Here is a 26,631-nt window from a genome sequence, read left to right as displayed (position 1 = left end):
TAGTCTGAAATTTTCTGCTTCCTGTTTGCAGGCACACAAATGGAAGCAGCCATTGGTTTCTCTCAGGGTCCTTTCAGGGTTCCTTTTCCTGAACCTTACTCCAGGGCCCAACTGTCAGAGAAAGCATGAGGAGTGATTCATGGGGTGCTTGCCCTCCCTTAATTGCAGAGTGAGCATTTTGCCTGTACTAACATAGTTGCCTTAGGGTTTACTGCTAAAATTTATGCTTTGCCAGTCTACCAACTAACTGAACCTATTGACCTTAGAAGCAAGTTTTACAGTAGTTTCCCCTTTTCTGTGAGGGGATATGATCTAATGTATTCTGTGGCTGCCTGAAACTACAGATAGAACTGAACCGTGTACTGTGGTGTTTTTGTTTCTATGTGTACATACCTATGATAAAGCTTAATTTATAAATTAGGCACAAGTAAGACATTTGGAAAAATAGACTAATTAAAAGAATATATTAGAGAGAAAGGTATTTTTAAATTATACATTATTTCTGGAATTTTCTATTTAATATTTTTGAACTGTGGTAGATAGTAGATAAATAAAACTGTAGAAAGTGAAACTATGTATAAGGGGAATGATTGTAAATGCCATCTTGATTGTGAAACTGGCCTAATGCATTTTTATTCTGTCCGTGCCATTTAGGGCTATAACTTGTTTTATTTTTTGAGATCATATTAGCTGAAGCAATGTCAACAGTAATATTAGAATACCTTACAATCAAACTCATTTTTACATCTTAGTATCACAAACACATTACTTCAAGTAACAGATATTTGCTGGAAGTGTTTTCAAATTTTATGTTTATTATCCTAAATTTCCCAGGTGTAGAGGGTTGTGGGAAACTTCTTTTGGATTTTCTTTCATGTTGCCTATTTTGGGTCAGCTTGATCAAAAAGCATATTATGGTAAAATATGTGTAACATAACATCGATCATTTTAACCTTTTTTAAAGTGTACAATTCAGGGCCATTAAGTACATTCACATTGTGCTACCATCACCAATATTCATTTCCCCGACTTTTCCATTAGCCCAAAGAGAAACTTTACTCATAGAACAATCACCTCCCATTTTTCTATCTCTCCAGCCCCTGGTAACCATTGTTCTATCAGCTTTATTTTTGATATGAGAAGAGAATTTTGCATTCAGTTTGATCTGAATGCGGGTATTTGTCATATGCTTTCAAGAAACATATTCAGCAATGATATAGTCCCGAATGAGAGACCCTTCAAAACATGTGCAGAAGGCTGGTGGCCAAGGACAACAGCCAAGCAAGGTATCCCCTTACTGATGAAAGTGGGGGAAGGCAATGGTTATTATTTCTAACATTTTGCTTTCTGTGGGGAACTTGAATTCTTCTCTCTAAAAGCTAAATCTGTCATCTGAGTCAAGGAATTAATCTCATTGAATCATTTCACATTTGAAGAAATTGGTAACAATTCCAATACAATACCAAATGTCAGGGTAAAATAAACTACCTAGAGGTAATTTTTACTCCTTTTCTTGTTTGACCTATTTTCAGCTTTTCTCATTCGTGAGCATTTTGTTCCCTTGAACTCTCTTCTCTTGGTCAAAGTAGTGTGATATATTTTTTTTCTTTCTCTTTTTCCTCCTTTGATCACTCTTCACTCCTCATATCTTTCTTCTCTCTTCTTTGTGCATTTGGTCTTTCCCTGGGGTTCTGTCCCCAAACATTTTCTCTTCTACTGTATCACAGTGCTGTCCCATGGAATGTCTGCTGTTGATGGAAATTACATCTGTGCCACCGAGTGTACAGTAACCACTAACCACATTGGCCATTGAGCACATGCAATGTGGCTAATGGAACCAAAGAACTCAAGTTTTAATCTTAGCTAACTTTGATCAATTTTAGACGTGTAGCTTATTGGTTACTGTCCTGGTCAGTATAGTCCCCCCAAATGATGTCTGCCACATTGTTATTTCCAGCCTGGGTGTCCCTTCTTCAGCTACTGGACATCTTCACCTCATCCACCACTAGGGTCCCTTCAAACTAGAAAAAGGGAACACCTCTGGACTCACCCCTCCGTTCTCGGCTTATGGTGGTCTAAAACACCATTTACACACCAACCCTGGTCTTTACTAGGGTGCTCAGCAAGTCCACTGTTGAAATCATCATTTTTCCTGAGCAGCATTTCTCATTCTTGTTTCCTTTAAGTTGATGGCATTATTCTCCAAGGTGAAAAATCTGTGATTTCAATTCGGTTGCCTCAAGCCCTTACCATCCAAGATTGCTAACCAAATTATTGATTCTTCCTTTCAAACACATCTTAATTCCACCGTCTCTACTCCATCCCTGTTTCCTTGCTTTAGTTCACACCCACATTTGGCTTTGACTGAACTTCTGAATCAGTCTTTTTTTTTTAATTGTTTTTTTTGCTTCTGCTTTTTTTTTTTTTTTTTCCTCCTGCCCTTTGCAGTGACATTAGCACACAGCTATCTGGCCTTGTTAATTTTCTCTTTAAACTCCCAGCAGGACAAAGTCCTAATTCTTTGATTGTACAGAAAATTGTTGTATAACCCAGGCCCTGGTTACCTTTTTAGTTTTGACCCTTGCTACTCTAGCACCCCTGTCCCTTTTCATTCTCAGCACTTTAATCCCAATTTTTCAATCCTCCAAGCAGAATATTCCATTTCATGCCTCATTTTGCTTTGAAAGTTTTCACTTCCACTTTGCAAGCTGACGATTCTCCTATATCGTACTCCATGTAAACTTGACCTTGCTGAAGCCTGCCTCAGTATTTTCTTGCTACCCACACTCTGCAGAGTTCCCAGGATTATACATCATTTTGTATCTTGGATTATGTATTAGAAATTGTTAGATACATGTCTGCCTTCCATAAGAGTGAACTCCTTAAGGATTGGGAGATGACAGATTCAACATGCCCTACATGTTATAGAAGCAAAGTAAGAAAAACTGTCATTGTAATCATGATTAGCTTCTTAGAGCTTATTTCCTCTCTAGTATTTTCGGAGTTTTCATTATTTTCTTAAGGAAGAAACATGTAATTGTGTCTAAAACAATATATATATATATAGTTTCAATCTAGGAAACTTGCTGAAACTATGAAAGTTTAAGTTTTTTTAGATTAATATTTTACTTTAATGAATATCAACAAATTAACTAACATGGCTTTGGGATATGAGAATAAGAGGTACTTCTAATAACAAAATTAGAAACCAGAAATAGTCCATAATAAAGTTGAAGCGTATTTTATTTCATGTTTCTAATGACATAAAAAAAAACCAAAAAACTTGTTCATATGAGGCTGACAGCTAATTTCAGTCCTCACTAAGGAGAAAACAAGAGGAAAATGGTTTGAAGAGGAATAGCATTTGGAATAGATTGTAAGGAGGATTTCTGAATGGTGAAGCTTATGAAATACTAGAACTGGGAGTTAGATGGTCTTCGAAATGCCTTTTATAAATGCTTGGTTGATGTCTCTCTGTAGATGCTTAGTGGGTCAGAGGGATCCTATCTCTCAGCAGCTTTGGAGGCTGAGGCAGGGAGGATTGAGAGTTCAAAACCAGCCAGCCTCAGTAAAATTGAGGTACTAAGCAACTCAGTGAGATCCTGTCTCTATATTAAGTACAAAATAGGGCTGGGGATGTGGCTTAGAGGTCGAGTGCCCCTGAGTTCAATGCTTGGTACCAAAAAAACCCAACCCAAACCAAAACAAAACAACTTCATCCCTGCTGTGTGCCCCTCTATAAAGCGTATGGTGCTACTTTTTCAAATGTAAATAATTGAATTTCCTTATATACCTTAATGAAATAAAATGCTTCTATTTTCATTTATTGCTTTAGTCTTTTAGTAATTGAAGGCTAGCCAGATTAACAGCCATATTCTATTCAGTTAAGAACATGCATTTGATTGTAACATGTTTGAATATATGTGGAAGAGTAGTGAAGAGAACATTCAAAAATTGTGAAAAGGAAATTAAACCTTAACACTGGGGAATTTTCTAATAATCTTTCTGAGTATTCCTTGTTTTCTAATATATCAGTTAGAAATTTGAAATCCAGTCATGTTATACTATAGCTTACTAAATTTTGAAGATGCTAAATTTTGAAACAAGTATAGAAATTAGAAATAAATAAATCAAACAACTTCTTACAAGTGCATGTCAGAAAACAAATAACATGATTTGAATACATTTATTTGTTTGTGTTTTAGCAATACATTCTTTTTAGGTAACTCTGTTGGTACACATTGAATTACTTTAGTATACACTTTAGTCTGGAAAAAATGGAAGTGTATCTCTTTAGAGTGGAGAACTCCTGCCCAAAGTGGTGATGTACATCTACAGTCCCAGCAACTTTGAGGCAGAAGGATTTTATGGCCAGTCTGGGCAACTTAGCAAGACCTTGTCTCAAAATAAAGAAAACAAAAAGCACTGGGCATGTAGCTCAGTGGTAGAGCAGCCCTGAATTCAATTCTCAGTACTGAATGGATAAATAAACAAATAAATAACAGAAAGGAGAACTCAGGGTATTGAAAACATAGATGAGCCTTATCTTTCTGATGTAGATGCAAATTGTACATAAACTGAAACTTTTATAAATCATGCTTTAAAATTTTACCTTAATAATTTTATATTTTAAATTACATGTTTTAAATTTACTTACATCACTAGCCTTCACATCTAATTTTCATTTTATTCATTACAAAGTTAAGTAGTGTTTTTATTATAACTACTTCATTTCTCTTTGGTTACATTAGTTCATTTCAGTCTTTACAGTGATAGCAGTAAATGAAAATAGAAGCTTCTTATTTCATTGAGGTATGTAAGGAAATTCAATTATCACAGGATAGATGGATATTCACCTTTATATTTCATAGTCTTCCAGAGCACTCCCAGGAGGATAGCCAGGGTTATACAAAATTCCCAAGAGATCCTTGTCCATCTCCCCTTTCTCTTAACTAACGCTAGAGAAGACATTCTAGAATGCAAGTCTATTGCAGTGATGATATTAAAGGAATAATAACCTTGACTCTTATTAACATACTTACAAAAGTAACTATTTTCAAACTTTTATACTTAATATTTTTAATAAAATACTAGTGTGGCTTCTAAAAATAATCAGGACAAACCAGTGTGTGGGAATTCAACTGATTAAATATATAGCAACAGTTTCTTCAAGTAAGTGAAAGTCTTAGGTACACTTTGTTTTCTTAGGATTTTTTTTTTTTTTTTTTTAGAATGGCACTTTGACTATTGAAAATATCACAATTGATTACAATTATAAATCTTCTGTTTTTTGTGGTTTTTGTTGGTGGTGCTGGGGATGGAGCTCAGGGCTTTGCCCAGGCTAAGCACATGCTCTAACACTGAGCTACACCCACAGTCCTTCAAATCTGCTTCTTACAAAACTAAAGTCAGATACGTCTATGAAGTCCCTGACTGAATAGTTTGTTTTATGTTAACATTTGCTCAGCATTGGAAAGTTCCATTAATTATTTGTGTTTCTTAATTTTTTGCTGACCTACTAGGCTTCATCTTTCTTCATTTTGTTACTTTCTGCACATTCAGCAAATGCTTTATAAAAGTTGGCTTTTTATTATAGTTTTGAAATCTTTCTTGTCCGATTAAATTTTTGGATACGATTGGCTAAGGAAGACTTTGTTATCTTTTTTCACTCCTCTGACTACTTTTATTGTAGAAGAGTATCACGCTCAAAAAGGAATGGTGTTTTCTGAGATCTGTCTATCTATCTATCTATCTATCTATCTATCTATCTATCTATCTATCTATCTATTTTCTGGACTGGGAGTTGAACTCAGGCATTGTGCATGCTAGGAAAGTGTTCCACCACTGAATTTTTTTTTTTTTTGAAAGATAGGGTCTCATTAAATTGTCTAGGCTGGACTAGAGCTTGTGATCCTTGTTCTTTAGCTTCCTGTGTAGCGGGGATTATAGGTATGCATCATCCCATGCCCAGCTACATTTCTGAGGTTTGAGACTATGGGTTTGTTACTGTGTTCAATTTTTTAAAAAAATTTAAATTTTGCAGGACAATTAAATTTGTTACTGAAGTGGAATTCAAGCTAATCATTTGAAGGTTAAATTGTCCCATCCTTCCTCACTTGAGGTAATTTGCTTGAGACCTTAGTAACAGTTAGTTCTGGAAAAGTTTATTCCTTTCTGTATTTTTTGTTGTTGTTGTTGTTGTTGTTATTGATAGCTCCCCCCACCCCTTTTTTTCTTTCTTACAGTTAGGATATTTTATTAGGGCAATATACCAATATACTTATAGAGTTGGGAATACACACACACACATACACACACGAAGTCATTCCTTTATCCTACAACTCTGCTCTTCTTTGTAGAACAAAAATTTATTTTTCCCTTTTACTTGTACCATGTTTTAAATAACATGCTGGTACTCTAACTTCTAAATTCATCAGTTTTAAATTTTATTTGTTGCCCTATTAAAGTAGCATTTTGTATAGGTTTTAATTATTTGACTGACAGTAATCTGCTGTGCAGTTCTACTCGAGTCCAGTAATCTTATTCACACCTGGCCATGAATAAGAATCATTTGGGAAGCTTCTCCAAATACAGCATAGTATTTCTTACCCTGTGAGAGTTTGACACTGTAGATCTGGAACTGGGTCCTGAATCTCTGAGAAACTGATAGATGATTATGATGCAGGCTTTCTTTGGAACCTGAGGTTGGTCACTGTGCCCACCCTGTTATTTACTTAATTGCAGAATAATAAAGGTGGAAGTGTCAAAGCTGATGGACCCTGTTATGCATACAGCTATACAATTTATAATATAACAGATGCAATCAGCTTCTGAAAATTTTACGTAAGAAATATATTGTCATTTTATTTTCAAATATACTAAAGAATTAAAAATGAAATCTACATAAAAATTAAAATTTTAAAGCTTCTTATTGTTTTGCTGTCTTTGCTATAATCATGCATATTTTCTAATTCTGAAGACTATTTTCTAGTTATTTTCTCTTACTTTTAAATTTGAGAATCATTCCTGATTGTAACTCACTGTCATACTGGAGCAAATTCTGATTTTTAAGCCTTACTAGTAAATTATAAAATTTCCAATAGTGATTAGAGGGGAACCAGGGCACTGGTGGCCCATCCTGCTCAGTTTTTCTGGTAGGGATTCTTATCATTAGATAGTCTATTTTTCCACTGGTGCAGATGTGCCCTGTGTCTGTCACAGTTTAGAACTTAGTAACCACTGTTTCAGGAGGGCAGAAATTTTAGTTTGGTGTGTGTTAGTTTCACAAGGAATGCACTTTTCAAATCGGTCATCTTCTGGCAATCCATCAGATCCGATACAAGAAACAAAATCTCAATGGCACACTGAGGACATTTCCTTAACCTTTAACTTAACTAAAAGTTGACAGAACTAAATCATCTCTTAGACACAGCACATCACATTATGATTCTATGTTTCTTTTTCCACATTCAAGTAGAAAAGGTAAAATCTAAATATGATTGTGTGCATATTTGAAATTAAAAGTGGACCTTAGGAAAAAACATAATTAATGGGAGAATAATGTGCAGGTAGAAGCTATTAAGAAAGACTGTATACTTACTGCAGAAAATTGCCTCAATCTTAATTTTAATAAAATATTCGGTGGTTGATAGTTTTAGATATATTTTTTGTTTTACCTTTTTTTTTTTTTTGTACTAGGAATTGAAGCCAGGGGTCCTTTAGCACTAAACTACATTCTTAGCCCTTTTTATTTTTTATTTTTGAGACAGAGTTTTATTAAATTGCTGAGGCTGGCCTCAAACTTGTGATTCTCCTATTCTCCTGCCTCAGCCTCCTGAGTCACTGGGATTATAGTTGGGCATCACCTTACCCAGTACCGGTTCATTCTTGTTAAGATAGATAGGTCAGACATAATTCCAAGGTTTAATCTAAAAAACAAAGCAAAATTAAAAACTCTGTAAAACTGAGGCTTACTATTCACCATAGCTAAATGCTAAAAACATATATCTCAAACCAAGTCTTTAGCATTTTCCTCCTAGATTCTTTATTCTTAGTTTTGCCCTTCATGTAACAACATATCTTTTAAATTGACTTCTAAAACATGCTCAAAGGAAGTATGTCAACAAATATTTTCCACTCAACCATGCCTATAATTAGTAACAAATTATTTTGAGAAAAGTAATCTGTGTCATCTTTTTTTGAAGTTCACTCAATATTAAATAAGTATCTTCTTTCTTTCATTTGTTCTTTATGGTTGCTTAACCACTTACCCACATCTCAGTCCTTTTTTAAAAAAAAAAAAACAAAAAAACTTTTATTTAAGAGACAGGATCTTGTTAAGATGCTTAGGATCTTGTTAAGTTGCTGAGGCTGGCTTTGAACTTGTGATCCTTCTGCATCAGCCTCCTCCGGAACCACTGGGATTATAGGCATGTACCACCACTCCTCCCATATAAGTATATTCTTATGCAGGGATTGGCTCTTCAGGGGGTACAAGCCAAACAATATTTTTTTTGGAAAACCTATGTAAAGAATAGGGTGGAAAATAATTTACAGAAGAAAATTTTGTAGTGGGGCTGGGGCTATAGTTCAGTGGCAAAGTGCTTGCTTTGCATGTGTGAGGCACTGGGTTCGATCCTCAGCACCACATAAAAATTAATAAAGATATTGTAGGTCCATTTACAACTAAAAAAAAATTAAAAAAGAAAAATTTGTAGGCTTTGTTCTAATATTTTAAATATATAGAAATACACAAATATTCTGTGATGTGTATAAAAGCAAACACAATATTTACTAGTATTGGAAAATAATATCAGTCATGAAAATAATTGTATTTTTGGGACATGATTTCATAGATTTTATAAATTCTATTAAATCAGATTTAATGAGGAAATAATATGAGCTAAACTAATACATGTGGACCTTTATGTCATAATTGTATATTAAGTGTTTGCTTTTTGTGGGTTTTTATTTATAGCCTTATTTTTTCCATTTTTCCTTTTATAATGATAAACATCTACTTAAAATTCACAATGCATATTTGCTTTTGTCTGTTTATTGAATTTTCTTCTAATGAGAGTTTCTGCTGTGTGTCACTAAGTAAAAATGTTGGTTTGATACTGTTTGCTTTTTAAAAATCTAATGAATTATATGCCAACAAGCTCTACTTGCATCTGACTGTAGCTGAGAGTGATGGTAACTGAAGAGCTCAATTATTGGCATTATATCAGGAATGGATAGATTAAAAATCTGGTTATACAATGTCTAATTAAGCTTTCAATAAATAAGAAATATTTCTGTGAAATGATTTTATATGCAATTTTTGAATATTATTTAAATCTAGTGTTTAACAAAAAAGGTTTTTTTTTACTGTGGGTACAACATTAAGCTATCTGTTTCATAGTTACTCCTATTTATTGGCTTTATAATTCTGTTATAAGTGATTTTGAAATTCTGTAGAAAGGTTCAGTTGTGATGATCTCTTTATTTATCTCTTATATTAGGGATATATTATATCACCTTTCTGTTAGCAAAATTGGAATAATTGTATTGTTATAAATGAAATCCATATCCATAATCATAAAATTAATTTTATGATTTCAAGTATGAATAATAAATTTATTTAACAATAAATTGTTAAAATAGAATAATTCTTACCTTATGAGATTTCAGCTTAACATTTATTTATTAAGTACATGTGTCTACACAATTGTGTCTATACGGATGACTGATAGGTTTACAAAACTCTACAAGTTTTTTTATTCAACAAATATATTTTGAGTTCCTATCATGTGTCTGGCTTTGTTCTATTCAGCAAATGACACAGTGGTGAAGTAACAGCAACAACAACAAAGAAAAAAACCCACACAAAAATCATCTGCTATCACAGAGCATATGTTCTGTATCTGATATAGGAAGTTATATTCATCCCAAGATAGGTGTTGTGAACTTGTATGGGGGACAGTGTCTTTTCATAACCATTGTGTATTCAGACTCTGATTCATTAAATTCTGCAGAAAATGAGCTTAGATTTTGTTTCTTTCATATTAAGTTTACTTCTAAAAATGAACTCTGCCCAAAGGTGTGGCTTTTGTGGCCCACTGAATGGCCTTCATACCTATTTGGCTTATGCCAAATTTCTGTGATGAGGGAATAAGCAAATTATCTTATATAACTTTTTAAAAATCACATACTATAGTTTGTTATTAAGGTTGTTTTTTGTTTGTTTGTTTGTTTGGTTGGTTTTTTGTGGTGCTGGGAATCTAACCAAGGCCTTTCACATGCTAGTCATGCAATTTATCACGATGCCACACTCCCAGCCCCATGTATTTAATGTTCACTACTATTATTACTACATGGAGAGTATTGTCCAACTCTATTACTCTACTACAAATCTGTTCTCTAAGATTCAGTTCTAATGTCACTTATTTTTTTGGAGAGGGGGGTACTGGGGATTGAACTCAGGGGCATTCAACCACTGAGCCACATCCCAGTCTTATTTTGTATTTTATGTAGAAGCAGGATCTCACTGAGTTGCTTAGCTCCTCGACATTGCTGAGGCTGGCGTTGAAATTGAGACCCTCTTGTTTCAGCCTCTCGAGCTGCTGGGATTACAGGCAAGCACCACCACACCCGGCCATCATTTATTCTTTGATTCTCTTAGTCAAATTTAGTGACCTCTATGTGCCAATAAATGTACATCCAACTTTACTCTTGTTTCATGAGCTTGCAGAGGGACGGATCATGTACTGCTTATCTTTATCTGGTTCACATTTAGGAATTCACTGGATATTGAATTGAACTGAGTAAATAACTTCTTGGGTATTTAGCATTTTAAAAAACATTAATGTACAGAGTTGTTTGAGATTTAATGCAAATATCTGCTTTGATTTTTTTTTCTCCCTGTTTCATTTTTCTTTGAGGGATAATGGGAATATGTTTACACTCATGTAACATTAGAGCTAGACCTCAGTTATTAGATAAGGGCTCGCTAATAAATATTATTTGATACTCCTCTCTCACAATATATTTCTCAGTAATCTCTATTTAGCACAAATACTCTGAAATAACTTGATATTGTTCTCAATTTATATAAAGGGAAATTCTGGGCATAAAATAATCAAATAACAAAGTCATGTGGAGATGGAAGTTGCACAGCTTGGTTGAACTGTCCCCAGCTTGGTTGCTTGGTCTGTGGGGATATTCTTCTTTCCCTGACAGCCAGTACTCAGACCATTTAACAAATTTTCAAAACTGCTTCTACACTGAAAAAGTATAAACAAAAACAAAAAGGACATGGTTGGGGCTGGGGATGTGGCTCAGTTGCAGAAGGATTGTCTAGCATGTGTGAGGCATTGGGTTGAATCCCAAGCAGCACAACAAAACAACAAAAAGAATTATAAAAAGTACATAGTTAACAAAGAATGATCTCCATGCAGGACATTGATGATACTTGAAAAATCAAGGCATGATAGATTAAGAGAGACCAGGAGAACCTTCTTGTAGAAATTTTTCCCAGGATAAATATTCTGTGAACTCATATGGGCTTATAGCTGTGGGAAAACAAGTTGGGACAACTTGGTATTTGGGAGAGTCTCTATTTGTTATCTGGGCTACAGTGCTTGCATTTCTCTGCCTCATGGATTTTCTCTTGTTTATTCAGAATTTGAGAGATGTTTCTGATGATACATCTTGTCTACACACAGGTTTTTGATTTTTCAAATATTTCAGCCTTGACACATTTTCCTTGCTGGGGAGAAGAAGCATTTGGGCAATGGTGGCAGTAGAAACAGCAGCTGAGGTTTTTAGAAATAGTGCTGGTAGTACTGGTTGCATTCATGGAATTTTCAGTGTAATTGTGAATAGAAACCCCAAGCTGCAGTTTGGGAAGAGATATTATAAATGAATGATGTCAACATTTTAAACTTTAAGATGAAATACAGAAATCCAAAATGGCTGTTGGTCTTTATATGTTTTCTTTTTTTTCCATCTGGTTTTAAAAGAAGAAAGAGTGTATGACCTTAGTTACGTGTTGGGAAAAATAGCAAATAAAACAATGAACCAAGTGAACATCACTTATTAGTGATGTTTTCTTTATCAAATCCTCTATTTGTGATACTGGAATAAGACCACATTTATCACCCATTTTTGTTTTTTTTAAAAAGATACTTTTAAAATCTGCTACTCACATGCACAAAAACGTAAATGTTGGATGAAAGGATGAATTCGGTTCAATATCTCTTTTGTTTATCCACTTCATTAATTTTAGCGTGTCTACACATAATTTTTAGTTGATTGTTATTTAGATTTTTCACATTAATTATGATCAAGGTCTATAAACCCACACAAAACTGAGTGCATTTTTATTATAAATACATATCCCCCTTTCTCTATTTTTCACCTTGACTTTTCAACACTGACATTTAGTCCTAAAGCACAGGATGCCCTTCTTGGAATTCTTTCCAGCTGCAAAGTTGCCAGCAAAAGTTCTGTCAAACACTATCAAGGCCACAGGACTGGGTTAAGAATGGCTCATTCCTAGCAAGATGTATGGCTAGTATTGAAGTAAACCCCTCAGTAGTGTTAGCTTTTCCTTTGAAATGGCATTCATGCTGTGAAATGAACTTTTACCACTGTTTGAGGTTGTTTTTCTCTATTCTGATGGACACAACAGCCTTATTATGTTGATTTGATTTGACTCTCCAGTCTTTGGCACCAGGGCCAGAATGTCAGGTGATGCAGAGGTCTTAAACTCACAGGTCTGCAGTGATAGCCAAGTAACTGGAGGTCAGTGCTCTATTTTTCTTGATTTTTTTTTTCCTTCCCAAGAATGTTCCCATTCTTGTTTCTTTCCAGGATAATCAAACCCTATTTCCTTTTTTTTTTTGAGAATTCAACTTTCATTCACGGTTTTATTGCAGATTAAAGGCTGGTACATTAGAAGGTTATCAGCTAATCAATAACTGTCAGTCCCATCTTGTGATAAAGCTATCCCATTGATCAAAGAGGAAATTTAGGCCCTTAGTTTTTAAGTGGCAGTTTCTTAAGGTTTAGATAATGTGCTTATGGAATACATGATCCTGTCCTTTTGTGTATAGAGGCAGACATACGAATTTATGTGTTTATGTAATGTATTCATAAACTAAACTACCTTTATAAAGGGCTCCATCTGAATTTTATGCCAAATAGTGTATTCTCACTGTTCTTAAAATTTTGGTCAAATGTATTTATTAGAATCTCCACCACCTTCATATATGTACACATACACACACATACACACTTGTACACACACAGCCTTTTTCTGTTTAAGTCTGGTATTAACATACCTCCTAAACTCCTAATGTAAATTTCAGTGATTATACATGTAGCAAAATACACATGAATCTTATGATTACAAAATTGAAAATAATATGCTTTTATTCCATATTATTATGTAGTCAAGTTGAATAAGACTTTTATTAAGATTTAGCAAGTTTCTTTTGGCAAAATGCATCTTGTCCTTTTAGTTGAATTCCTACCATGGCTTTCTCAAAATGAAAACCAAGTTAAGCCAATACACATTCACAGTGCCAGGCATTGTGCTAGGTGCTAGGAACTGAAAAATAAATGTAATACTAGCAGCAACACTAATCTCTGATATTTGTTTAGCATTCTAGAGTTCAGAGACCATTTTTATATCCCATATCTCATTTGCTTCTCAAAACAACCCTGGATTGTATGGAGAATGGACAAGGTCCATACCACTTTGGTGTAACTCCCGAGTCTCCTAGGTCGCACATGCCAGAACCAGGACTCATCTGGTAACATTGTCTTTTGTCTGCTTTCCAGCAAATTGTGCTAATCATGGCTTTTAGTGACTTGCTATGACTATACAAGTGAGTAAATATATATAAGTATTTTTGCTACATGTATATATACATATATAAATTTATATGCTTGTATAATGCAGTAAAAAATGGAAAACAAATTTTTTTATTACTTACAGGGCTCTTCTAATTTATAACATAGTGTACAATACAATACATAAATAAAGCAAAGGTGAAGTAGGCAGGATCCTAATTTCCTTATTATTCTATGAAAATCTTCATCCTCTTGCTTTGAATTATAGAAATGTAGTTAAGTCCTATGTATACATAGGTCTTGAGCTTCAGGAATCCTGAATGTTTGCTTAACAAAATAATCTCCCTAAAATGAATTTCTGAATTTTGGTTTGGACAATGTATATCTCTGGACAGTGGTGTAATTAGGCCAAAAACATTTGCTAAAACTTGCGAAAATTAATTTAACATCACATTTGAACATCACATTTTGCTTTATTACTACTTGAAAAAAAAGAAAAACTGTTTGTACTATTTATAGTTTCCATGTTGTAGACACTAAAGCCATGTACTATAAACAGGACAAGCATTATCCAGGGAACTGAGAAGAGTACATCACATAAGAGCAGAACATTAGTCGTTTGAGTTCAGATCTGTGCTGTTTACTAGGATGTATGACCTCATACAAGCATCTTAAGATCACTGGGCCTCAGTTCCTCCTACATAAAAAGGGCATAATGATATTACCTTCTCCTATTTGACCTAATTAGTAAATGAGTATGTATCTGACTAAGTGTTTGTGTAACACTGCATATGTTTTTATGAAATATATATATATATATATATATATATATATATATATATATATATATATTCTCTCTATAAATTATAGGATATGCAGTATTTAAAAATACACTATTCAGGGCTGAGGTAGCTCATCAGTAGAGCAATTGCCTCACACATGTGAGGCACTGTGTTTGATCCTCTGCACCACATAAAAATAAATAAACAAAATAAAGGTATTGTGTCCATGTACAACTAAAAATAATTAATGAAAAACCATTCATATTATATCACAAGTACCTTTTATCTGATCAGTTTACCTTTTTATATTATATATTAGTTTTGTTTCTATGCCAGGAATTGTATCTATATCTATGAACCTATAGGCCAAGTCTACACATATTATAAAATAGTAACAAAAATAACTGCACATTTTTTTGTTGATTTTGTTATGTAGTTGAGGGCATATCTATTATGATATATTGTCAGCAGAACAGGCTTAGAAATGTTATTGGTTCAAACCTACTGACACTTTGACCATAGGCATTCACAAATAGAAAGTTCAGGTAGAAACGTAATGAGACTTGGAATACAGGCCCAGTGATAGGTTCAGTTAGCATCTTCTATTTGAGATTATGGGTTATTAATTCTGGTTGATCAAGGACACGTTAATTTGTGGGTCTAGCAAAATTGCTTGCATCTTCAGTGTTTTTGTTGGTTTTGAAGTTGATGTATTCATTGAAAGGGAAAAAAGTGTTGATTTTTCAATTAAGATGCAACCTTTACAATGCAAAGCAATAATAATTATAGTGTTCATTCAGCCTGAAGAAAAAATTTCACTAGTTAAATAGCAATAATCAAGATGAGAACTACATTAGAAGGGTGCTAATTTTATGATCATCTCTACTTAAATAATAAAAATGAATCCACAGGACCCTTGCTGTAACTCTACTTGCAGTGAAGTGATATTAGGCTTTATATGTGGCCCTCCTTAAGCCCATATTAAAAGTAATTACTGCTTAAATTGTGGATGACCAAAGACCATCCTTAGAAAATAGCTCTTCCTCAATAAATCATTTGTTAAGTAGTAGTCAGCTCCTACAGGACCAGACATATTTGACCCGAAGTATTTCACAAGCATTAGTGTAATCATCATTTGTAACAGATTCTTGTATTTTCCAATTTCACGGAAAATCAAAAACAATAAGAAAATAACTTATAATTGAAATTTCTTCAACTGGATTCTGTCTGCTAAATATAAGAAAAAAAGAATCCAGTTTTTCCCCATTCCCCAAAGGGAATTTTTAGCATCAGAGAATTATTTAGCATTGCAGTAAAAAGTATAGCTGTAAGCTTAGGAGGCAAAATGTGATTCTGGAGTCCAGCATGTCCAGGTTCAAATCTTGGTTTTATAATTCACCACTTTTTTGATTTGGAGCTCATTACTTTTTTGGGCTTTGTGAGCAAAAGGTAAAAGTAAATGGGTTGATGTAATGAGTAAAGGACATAATTTTTGTCAAAATTTTAACACATAGGTTGGTATTGTATAACTCAATAGTTCTGTAGAAGTAAGAAAATACCAATATGTATTTAATTTAGGTATCTTTTTGACCCCAGAGGATTTTATAAGCCACATTAAGAGTAATGAATATTCAGAATAGTAATATGGATAGTATGGTTGAAAGAATTTGAGACAATTGTATTTAATCGACCTAGCAATAAAAGAGTTTGGTTTGTGATGTTATTCTTGCTACCACACACTGGTAGGATAGCTTCCCTAGATAGATATTATTGCTCATTACAGATCTGCTTCCATTCCACTGTGCTTCCCTACCCACTCAAGACAGGAAGCACAGCAGACGCAGCAGCATATACACTGCAGATTTGTAGCAGACCCTGCTCCTTTTTCAAATTGTGTGTCAGTTGTCTATGTACAGAACTACCAAATATTATATCTGTGTTTCCCAATTAAACAACAACAAAATGGTTCTAGAGAACCATTTGTTCTAGAGAGTAAACTATATATTCAAAATACAGTTTTAATTAGAGAGTCATTCCATTGTAGAATTTATATGGTTGACTTCCATAGTTATAATGCCAAGATAAAGAAAAGTAAATATTTAAGTATTTATTTATATGGAATATAATTCTCCAACATTAAAATATGTAACAAGAACAACAACAACATGATTTCTGCCTTCAGAAAGCATAATGACAAGTTTGGAGGAAGAAGGGAGACACAGGTTAGAAGCAGTTAAGATACAGTGGATGGGGAGTTAATGTAGCAGCTGGAGCTTGGCTACTTTCCAGTTGAGGGACCTTGTTGAGTCCCTGAATCTCTCAGTATTTCATTCTTCATTTTCCAAAGGGGATTGGATCAGGAAGAATACCATGTATGTGTAATAAAGAAAGTCAAAACATTCATAATTATTAACACGATTGCTATTATATCAACATATAGGCAGTACTATCTGACTACAGATTAGTTTTATAGACACTAAATTCTATAGTTTCTTTTTTGGAGAGATCAATACAAATTGAAATAGTTTTGAAAGGCCTCATGGAAACAATGAAACATGACCTGGAATTAGAAACTCAGTCTCATGAAATATTAGCAATGATATAGACCTATAGCCTCCCCACCGACTGGGTAATGATAGTTAGTAATTACATAGTGCTTGTTGTGTGTTATGTCCTCTTCTAAGACATATTTGGGGTTCATTGAAATAAAAAATGGGCCAACCTGGAAATTTTTCAGGGTGAATTTAGATGTCACATTACTGTGGCAGAGAAAATAGAGAAAAAAGATAAAAAAGCCCAAGTGGTCTCATATTTTTTTTTTTTAAAGTATTTTAGCAGCTTGGGTGCCATGGCTCATGCCTATAATTCCAGCAGCTCCAGAGGCTGAGGCAGAGGATCACGAATTCAAAGTCAATCTCAGCAACTTTGTGGGGCTCAAAGCAACTCAGTTAGACTCTGTCTCTAAATAAAACATAAAAAAGTGCTGGGGATATGGTTCAGTGGTTAAGTGCTCTGGGTTCAATCCCTGGTACCAAAAAAAAAAAAAGTATTTTAGCATATAGGTGCACTTGCATTTAACCACATTTAAAACAGATATTAAAGAATGAACTAAATTTTATAATTATATCAGTAGAATCTAATGTGATAATTCAGTGAAATAGGCACTGGCTAAGAATTTATGCACTATCCTAAGGGAAGAGGAGAATCCAGCTTTATCTGACTTTTAACTTTTATCCCTATGCACACCCTCAATTTACAAAGTGCCTATTTACTTCAAAGGGGTGAGGAGGAGAATGCAAACCAGGCCTATTATGTTTGTGATCATACGATTGTTTTGCAGGTGGTACCCATGTGTTTTTCCAAAGCTCATCTTTTCTATTTGTACACTTGGAAGGAGAGCAGAGCGCTCTTTCATCTTCATATTTTTCTAGTTTCTTGGAACTATCAATTACAAAGAGCACTGTATAAATCTTCTTTGTCTGTTTAAGTGCTAATATAAGCTGCTGAATCTATCAGGCGGTTACAGTATTTGATGCACCTAATAGCCACCTTACACCTGGAGTTACAGGAGATACATTGGCAGGACTCTGCTCTAAAGAATTAGATTATAATTCAGAAAATAAAAGAGGAATATTAAAAAAAAATCCATTCAACATACAACTCTCCTACATTGCACTGTGTTGGTAAACAACAGGGCTGTTTGTTGTCATTGTCTATCATCCTCTTTGATCAGTAAATTTCAGAAAAATGACTGTTCCTCTAATTAATCTGTGATCTATAACAGGCATTATAAAATCTATTTATTCAAATGAACTAATATCTGAGAGTCTCAAAAGGTTAAATTTAAATAGATGCTTCAGATTGACATAGAAGTAAATGATATTTTGGCAATTTAAAAGAATGTAGTTGTATATTAGACTGCTTCAGTGTTTAGATGTGCCACCTTATTTAAGAAGAGAGATTTACTTATAACTGGATTTCCTTTATAATCACATCTTAAGATTTCTCAAGGATTAGTAGCTAATAAGTGAAATTTGTGTAAGAATAAAATCAAATGCAGAAGTTATTTTTTAGCTAGTCTTCTGTATATTACGAATAACATAAAAACTTGCATTATGCAGGGATTAGTATGATTTGATTTGTACTTTGATGTTAACACTAAACACTCTGCCCAAGATAGAAGTAAAAAGATTTGTAATGTTAAAATATTATTGCCTCTGTGCTGCGAGTTTCCATTTCCAATAACACCTGTACATCACTGCTACCTAGTTCTGTATTACATTTTATGTTTAATGTGGTAATCTAATCTCTTCTTATTTGCAGTTAGCAAGTCAAAGTAAAAAATATACATTGGAATGTTGCCATGACACTGTTTCTGTGGAGCCAAACTTAGTAGCAGGTGAGATGTGTTGGTTCCCATTAGATAGGACTTGGTTCCCCTGAAGGATCAGAGGATCTCTTATGGAGTTGTCCTGTGGCACAACCTAAAGGTGTGGCGTATAGGTAATAGTGAGGTTCTAGAGTTGATTAAAAAAAAAACAAAAAGCAGTAGGAATGCTTTGAACCTACCAAATGGGAAGTTACATCAATAACTGTATAAAGTGTAATAAAATTTAAGTAATAATTTTCTGTACATTTAAAAAGCCCTTCTGGATTACTATTAATAGTATTAAAATTAAGAACATTTCTTAGGTTCCAAGTATATGCATTAATGAATAGCCATATATTACTCCATTATATATTTTCAGCTATTCTAATAATTGCAAATCACTAGATCCTATCAACTAAATCAAATAATATTATAAATTTGTCTAGATATGTCATAAATTGCCTGCAGGATATTGAAGTCAGATATAACAAATTTTATCTCCATGATTGCTTTTCAATAATTGCTGTTTCTAAAGATTGTAAAGGCAGATAAGAATAATACCTTAAACTCCTTGTGAAATACTGTAATAAGACCTTGTTCATTTGTGATTCATGAACTCCCAACTGGGTAACAGTGTGTTCTTGTAGAAAAAAAAATGAGTGTGTAAAAGAAACCACAAATATTAGATCCAAAAATATTAATATAAATCTAAAATTCTTCATCCCAATGTTAGTTTTCTTGGGGTTATATCCGGTAGCCATTGAAATGTGATCTGTGTCATCACTGACTATTTACATTTTGTTCCTCCAATACTTAAAAGAAAAATTAGGATTTTTTTTTTCTTTTTTGTGGTGCTGAGAATTGAACCCAGGGCCTTGTGCATATGAGGCAAGCACTCTACCGATATAAGTCCATGTGTGTTTTCTCTTGTTTATGTCATGGTCAAGTTTATGTCTTGCTGGGAATCTTTGTTAACATTGGGCTTGTTTGCTTCCTGTTTTGTGGGTGGAGGCTGGGCTTGTCAATAGAGACTTAAGGTTTATTATTCTGGCACCACTCATGCTGTAGGTGTTAATATTTATCATTAAGAAATGACAAAAAGGCTGGGTGTAGTGGTGCACATCTATAATCCCAGAGACTGAGGCAGGAGAATTGCAAGTTCAAAGCCAGCCTGAGCAACTTAGCAAGGTCCTAAGCAACTCAGTGAGACCTTGTCTCAAAATAAAAAATAAAAAGGGTTGAGGATGTGGCTCAGTAGTTAAGCATCCCTGAGTTCAATCCCTGGTGCCCCCCGCCCCCCCAACCCCCACAAAAAGAAAATGGACAAAGGGCTTGATAGACAGGGAAAAAGTACCTTCCCCTTCACTCTTTGCTTTTATGTTTCATACATCTCCCTTTCCTTTTGGGCAATTATTAATCTAGTAGAGTTAAATGAAGAGTATGGATGAAATACTTTAAGGTAAACATCGTTCTGTGAAGAGTGGTGATTCCTCATGGAAATTGCTCTAATATACACTGAATTAAATATTACAAGGCAGTTTTAAAGGATATTTCCCAAATTTATTTTGGGATATAAATTATAAAAAATAGTACCAAATGAGTAGTTGGTTTAAATAAAATGTGTTTGCAGGAATTGCCCCAGCTAGCATTAACAGCTATAACAATTGAGGCCAGGTGACAAATCATTTCTTTTTAAGAAGGTGTTTATTGTCAGGAAAATTGCAAAGTTTCCTTTGTAATCACTCTTTGTTATTTTGGCAGCCTGTAAAGTTTTATTGGCATTTACAGAAAGGTACTTTTTTTTGGGCTCTAGCCAGCTGGCTTTCTTTTTCAGGCAAACTTTCCTAGCTCTGGTATTGAGAATATATTTTCAGCTTTGATTGTCTACCAATGGGGTCCTTTTGAACAAGGAGCCAAGTGGCTAATGTCTGGATTGATCTCATTCTTGTCTTCAGGAGGGTGACATCAAATGCTGCAGGTGTACTTCAACCATTTGAGTGTTGCTTCATACTTACCAGCATATCATTTTGGTGCTAAAATGGTCAATTTAAGACGATGCAAATTACAGGCTCCTTTCACATCCAGACTCAAAGAAAAGCATGTGAAATTGTGAATCAAAAGTGAGGACTTGATAACTCCAAAGAAAATGGAATTTTTTCCAGTAGCAAAGGGTCACCAAATTTACATCAAAAGATTGTTTCTAGGGGATAAATATTAAAAGAAGTAATATATAAACATTTGAAGAACTAAAACAATAGCATAATTTTGCTACACTTGTGAGTGTGGTATACGGATTTGGAATTTCAGGAGGTCTTCTCTCAATAAAGGCCATAAACCTTATGCCTTACTTCTGGGTTTATAGGAAGACTTGTCCAGATCATATTAATGCATGTAGATTAATTATAAAATTAGAATTATACTGCTCTAGTTTTTAAGACTACAGTAATGAATTTATTTAAGCAAGTACTTGCATCACTAATTACTTATTTCATTGACTTTAAAATACTGCTGGAGGAAATGGTTATATTTTATTTTATAAAAAATGTTTATTTGACTACTTGTTCTTAAATGACTAAAATTTACAAATCTTAGAAACTGCTTTTTAGTACTTATTACTTCAAGTGTTGACAGGCATATTAGTATTTGGCAGCGGTCTGTGGCAATGCAATATTATCTTAATTCTGTTTTGCATATTAGTATGGCCCATAGTTAAAGTAATTAATGTAAAAATTTTGTTTGGAGCTTCTGTGTTTGCGATTTAATTAAAAAGGAACATTGAAGATCACATTATTCTTACTTTTAGGTAAGATCTCTTTAGATGCAACTATATTCATCAATTGTGATGTGTCTATGTTCTGCTTACTTTTTTTGGAGCATTGAATTCTGTAGAACATATTTACCACATTTTTTTTTCTGAACTGTTGGTTAGAGAAATGTACAGGTCATCTACAGAAGGCAGCACTCGGGGATTTGTTCTGGAATGGTAGATGAGGCAGGGGATGCAGGATAGAAGGAAGCCCACCTTTCACATGTTCTTCTGTGGTAAGAATCCATCTTCTGGCCAGTCAGAAGCCAGGACAGAGCCCTGTTGGTGTCTGGATATTCCACAGGCCCATCTGTCATAGCATTCCTCAGAACCTCTTTGTGCCGGACTCAGAAACACTGGGAAGTATTGGGATCTTCCAGCTCCAACCAAGCTAGGAATGCTCTTCCAGCCCCACCCCAGCAGATACTACATACTCTTTTCCAAATACCCGTTATCCATTATTTGGAAGAAGTTACCAGGTAGAGAAGTAATCCTTATTTTTGAAACTATGCAAGCCTTAAAAAGTATATATATCAAGACAAAGACAATTTCAGTAGAAGAGGTCTTTTCCATGTTCATAAAGGTCATAATTAGGAAATTTATTAAGCAGAGCAATGTTTGAAAGGTGCAGATTTGGATGGGTATCTTGATTCAGGGACTTCATTTCAGTTTATTAGATCTGTTTCTCAAATAGCTGCAGCTTGTTCAGTTTTGTTCCTGCCAGTTGGATATGAAGTACTGTATGTTTGGGCTCACTGTACAGAATTTGTTTCCAAAAAAAATGTGTCGTGCTGCTTTCCATCTACTGGACCAGTAGGGGTAGGAAGATCTGATCTGAAGCCAATGCAAAATGCAAAATCTATCGGATTTGGATTGTTCGTACATTAGGCCTTCCTTTGCCTGTTCTTACCCTTTTCCAGATGGAAGAACCAGTTTCCTCCCAGGGCACTTTTTCCTGGCAATTAGACTGAGAAGATGAGGATCATTTAGTACCACTACTGCTGAAGTGCCATTATATTAAGTTTAGACTTTAAAATTTAGAGGGATAGAATCAACACATTTGATCTCTTTGTTTTTCAATTAATGATGCTTTTAAAATTAGGAATGTAACTTTCTGTCTTTTGATTCTGCCTTTTGTTTTATTAATATAATAACATCTTACTTTCCCACATCAACTGGAAAGTAGGTGGTCCATGTAATCGAGTTTAAAGGAGACTCGAAACACCTTTTAGAGCATCCAGTGTTTTAAAATGTCAACCACATTGCCGCACGTCTTTCTAATGTGCATTATGCACCTTCCCTTCTTAAATAGGACATTTAACTTGAATTTATTCTTTCATGGTGATTGAGGGTCATTATCAAGTCGGTTGCTTCATAGGATGCAGTGATACTTTCAGCTTTGTGCCCATTTTACTAAACGGCTTCAGGATTTTATACCCTTGAAATTCTTGTATCAGGTCTTTGTCCTTTTCCCTTTTTCTTTTACATCAATAAGCAGGGACTTATACCTGCTTTTATTTTATTTAAAATAATTTTTATTCATATACTATAATTATATATACTAGTGGGATTTATTGTTACATATTCATCCATGCACACAATATGACAATATAATTTGGTCAGTTTCCTTCCCCAATACCTCCTCCCCCTTTCTCCCAGGCATGACGTTTTAGAATTACAAGGAAAGTTTACTGTAGAGTCTAAATGCCTTCATTTTGGAGATTAGAAACAGAAGCTCTTTCACAATTTTCTTATGGTCACACAGCTAGTTATATTTGGGGTAGGAATTAGGTAGAGATTATATGACTCCCAATGGAGTGCTTATTTTATTATATCAGGCCATACTGTTTACTTTTTTTATTTTGTCAGAATATTCTCCTCTAACATATTTCTTCTCATGTTTAATTTAATTAAATTTTTTTTTTATTTTTTTGCTAATAATGTGTAATGGACAGACTTGAAGAGAAATTGGGAACAAGATAAAAAAGTACAGGTGAGGTAAGACTGAGGTCTAGAAGGCTTATTTCTGTCATAGTCACTTTACTTTCTTGAGTCTCAGTTTAGCTTCTGTTTGAGGAAGTATTTGGATCAACAATAGTAAATACAAACATTTTCTGAAGACTGACCACTTCTTGTGAGGTACTGTTCTTCTTTCTCATGTGTGTTACCTTATTTAATTCTCCCACAAAGCCCTCGAGGAAGGTCTGCATCCTCATATCACAGAGGAGGAAACTGTTGCATAGAAGTTACCAGGTTTCCCAGAGGCCTTTTAGCTAGCGAGTGGTAAAGGCAAGAGTCAGTCTCCTTGTCTTAGCCACTCTGCCATCTGCTTCTGGGCAACCTATGTGTTCTTACTCAGCTGTAACACCTGCTGGTTCTGGGTTTGAATAATAATAACTCTAACATCTCGCATTATGAAGTACTCACTACATACCTTACATGTAGTGCTCCATGAAGCAGGTGCTATGTCATCACATTTAAGTGATAAGGAAACAAGCACAGAGAGGCTCAGTGGCTAGCCCAGAGCTCAGCTACTGGATGAAGGGGTAAGACTTAAAACCAGGCAGATATTAGTGTGTGCCAGCTTTGTTATTGTCTGAGGATGTAAGCCATAAGTGTAACATGAGTTTCATAATATTTATGATTAGAGGCGAGGTGTGTGTGAGGAAAAGAAGAGACACTGTGTGCACAGGTGCATGTTAATGACTTCTTAGCTCTGTGTTAGGTAAGGGGTAAGATACTCAGAAGCTAAGAAGACAAATGAGTGCAGTGAGTTTAGTGCAAATGATACTGGGAGTAGAGCCTTGGGGACAGTGGAGAACATGGCAAGTAGGAAAACCCAGGTCCTGGTCAAAGGGGCAGCTGATAATGGGCTCATTCAATTGCTGACCTCTTTCAAACTGGAAAGTGGATTAGTGTTGCTGAATATTGTGTGTGTGTGTGTGTGTGTGTGTGGTGTGTGTGTGTATGTGTGTGTTTTCTGGAGAAGCTATTAGTTTGATTTTAAAACCAGAAAAATATTTTGAAGCAGCATTTTGAATGATCACAACTAGTTGAAGTTATTTGGAACCACTCTGTGAATCAAAAAAAAAAAAAAAAAAGTTACAACCTCTGATTTAAATCATTAGGATCTCGATGGTGGAAAAGTGACTTTTAGATAAGTGAGAGTTGACCACATCTTGGTGCCTCCACTATTCTTTGAAGAGATGAAGGACAGACAGAAACTCAGAACACATCCACTTTATTCTGTTAAGATGTTATAATGGTACTCTGCAATGGAGAGTGGAATTCAAAGTCTGCTTTTGAGAAATAGCCGCCTCATGAGGCTGTGCCATCATCAGCGGGCTGCATTCTGCAGACTACAAGGAATCCTGGCTTCTCATTCTGTTTTACCTTCAGTTTCCAAGTCCTTAGACATCTCATGTCAGATGGGAGCGTGAAGACCAGGGTCACCTTCAGGACTTTATCCATATCTCCTCGTCTATTTTCTATCTGTATTTTATATGTAGTCAAAACAACATGAGGGGGTGAACTAAGTGTGCAATCTCTTTAAAAGCTTTTGTGTTGTCTTTCTTTAGCTGTTCTACTTCAAGAATCTTATTTAAGAAAAAATAAAAATCAACTTGCTGTGCTAGGGTCTAAATTTCTGTCTCAGAAATATTATAGGTGAATATATTTCCAGATGCTGCGAATAATGGAAAATCATGAAAACTCGAATCAGGGTCCCTGTCCTTAAATGTGTTTCAGTTTGCATTTTGATAGCGGTTTAGAAATGTTATTGCTTGTTTTGTCACAGACATAATTCACATCTTTCTTCAGGCACTGTAAACAAGAGAAATGGTTTAATGGCCCCATAAAGGCACTCTGCTGATAGCTGAGATTAGGCTCTTTAGTAATGGATGTTGGTGTGCCCGTGTGAGTGGTGTGTGTACATAGTGGAGAAGGGCGGGCTTGGAAGAGGTGAATGTACTGGGAACGAATCTTTGAGAGGCTCAGATGCAGCTCAAGTGGCCTCTGCTTTTCTCTGTGTCTTAAAAGACGAATTTATAGAGCATGTGACACCATTGTCTTTATTTGTACACAAGCCTTCCCCTTTGCTTCTGGAATTTAACTGAGCACTAATTGAGGTCATTGCCATCCATTTATCACCTGAAATGGAAGTGATATTAACTTAAAGTGAATGCTTTTCATCTACTGAGTGTATTCCTAACTACATATATTTGTATAAAAGGCTGCATGCATTTTTCATGCCATATTTGTATCTGGTCTTAAATAATCTAATTTATGTACACCATTTACTTTTTTTCACTTTTACAGAGTTTTTTTTTTTCCATCACTGTTATAGCCAAGTGATTTTTTTTTTTTTAAATCTCCAAGCATTTTAGTGTCCACAGCATGATTTGTTTTGACTTTTTCAGTTATATTTTCCAGACAGGTATAAAAAATTCTCCATGTTATAAGTCACCCTGGTCTAAGTAAATAAATGCTTTGAAATTTCTCGAGGCTCATAAATTTATAGTGTTTTAGAGTCTCAATTTTGTGTCATTTTCCATTAGCTAGTTTGTGTATGTCCCTATAAATTGACTATGCCCATTGCACACTTTGGGTTTTGAGAGTTAGAGTAAACAAAGTGTTAGATTAAAATTAAGTGTCCTTTGTTGACCGGTTTAGTTGTATCCTATCACTAGCAGGTTCTGTGGTTCCACTCAGTCTCTTTTATGTGTTTTTTTTTTCCCCTCCATTCCTTTTTCATTATATACCATATTCTGGAACAAGCATCAGAAAATGGTTCTCTGTAGAGGTGATAAATCTTTTAGGCTTTGTGGGCTCTATGG

General features: G+C 34.6%; 1 protein-coding gene across 3 annotated transcripts in view; it reads left to right on the top strand.

Moving 5' to 3' along the window:
- Nucleotides 1-26,631, top strand: part of Etv1 (ETS variant transcription factor 1) — an 89,425-nt gene that overhangs the window by 12,841 nt on the left and 49,953 nt on the right. The gene's annotated exons all lie outside the window — the stretch shown is intronic.

The sequence above is a fragment of the Marmota flaviventris genome, chromosome 1 (assembly GCF_047511675.1).
Source record: "Marmota flaviventris isolate mMarFla1 chromosome 1, mMarFla1.hap1, whole genome shotgun sequence".
NCBI classification, from domain to species: Eukaryota; Metazoa; Chordata; class Mammalia; order Rodentia; family Sciuridae; genus Marmota; species Marmota flaviventris.
Note: the sequence above shows the minus strand (reverse complement) of the source record. Positions and strands in the feature narration are given on the sequence as shown.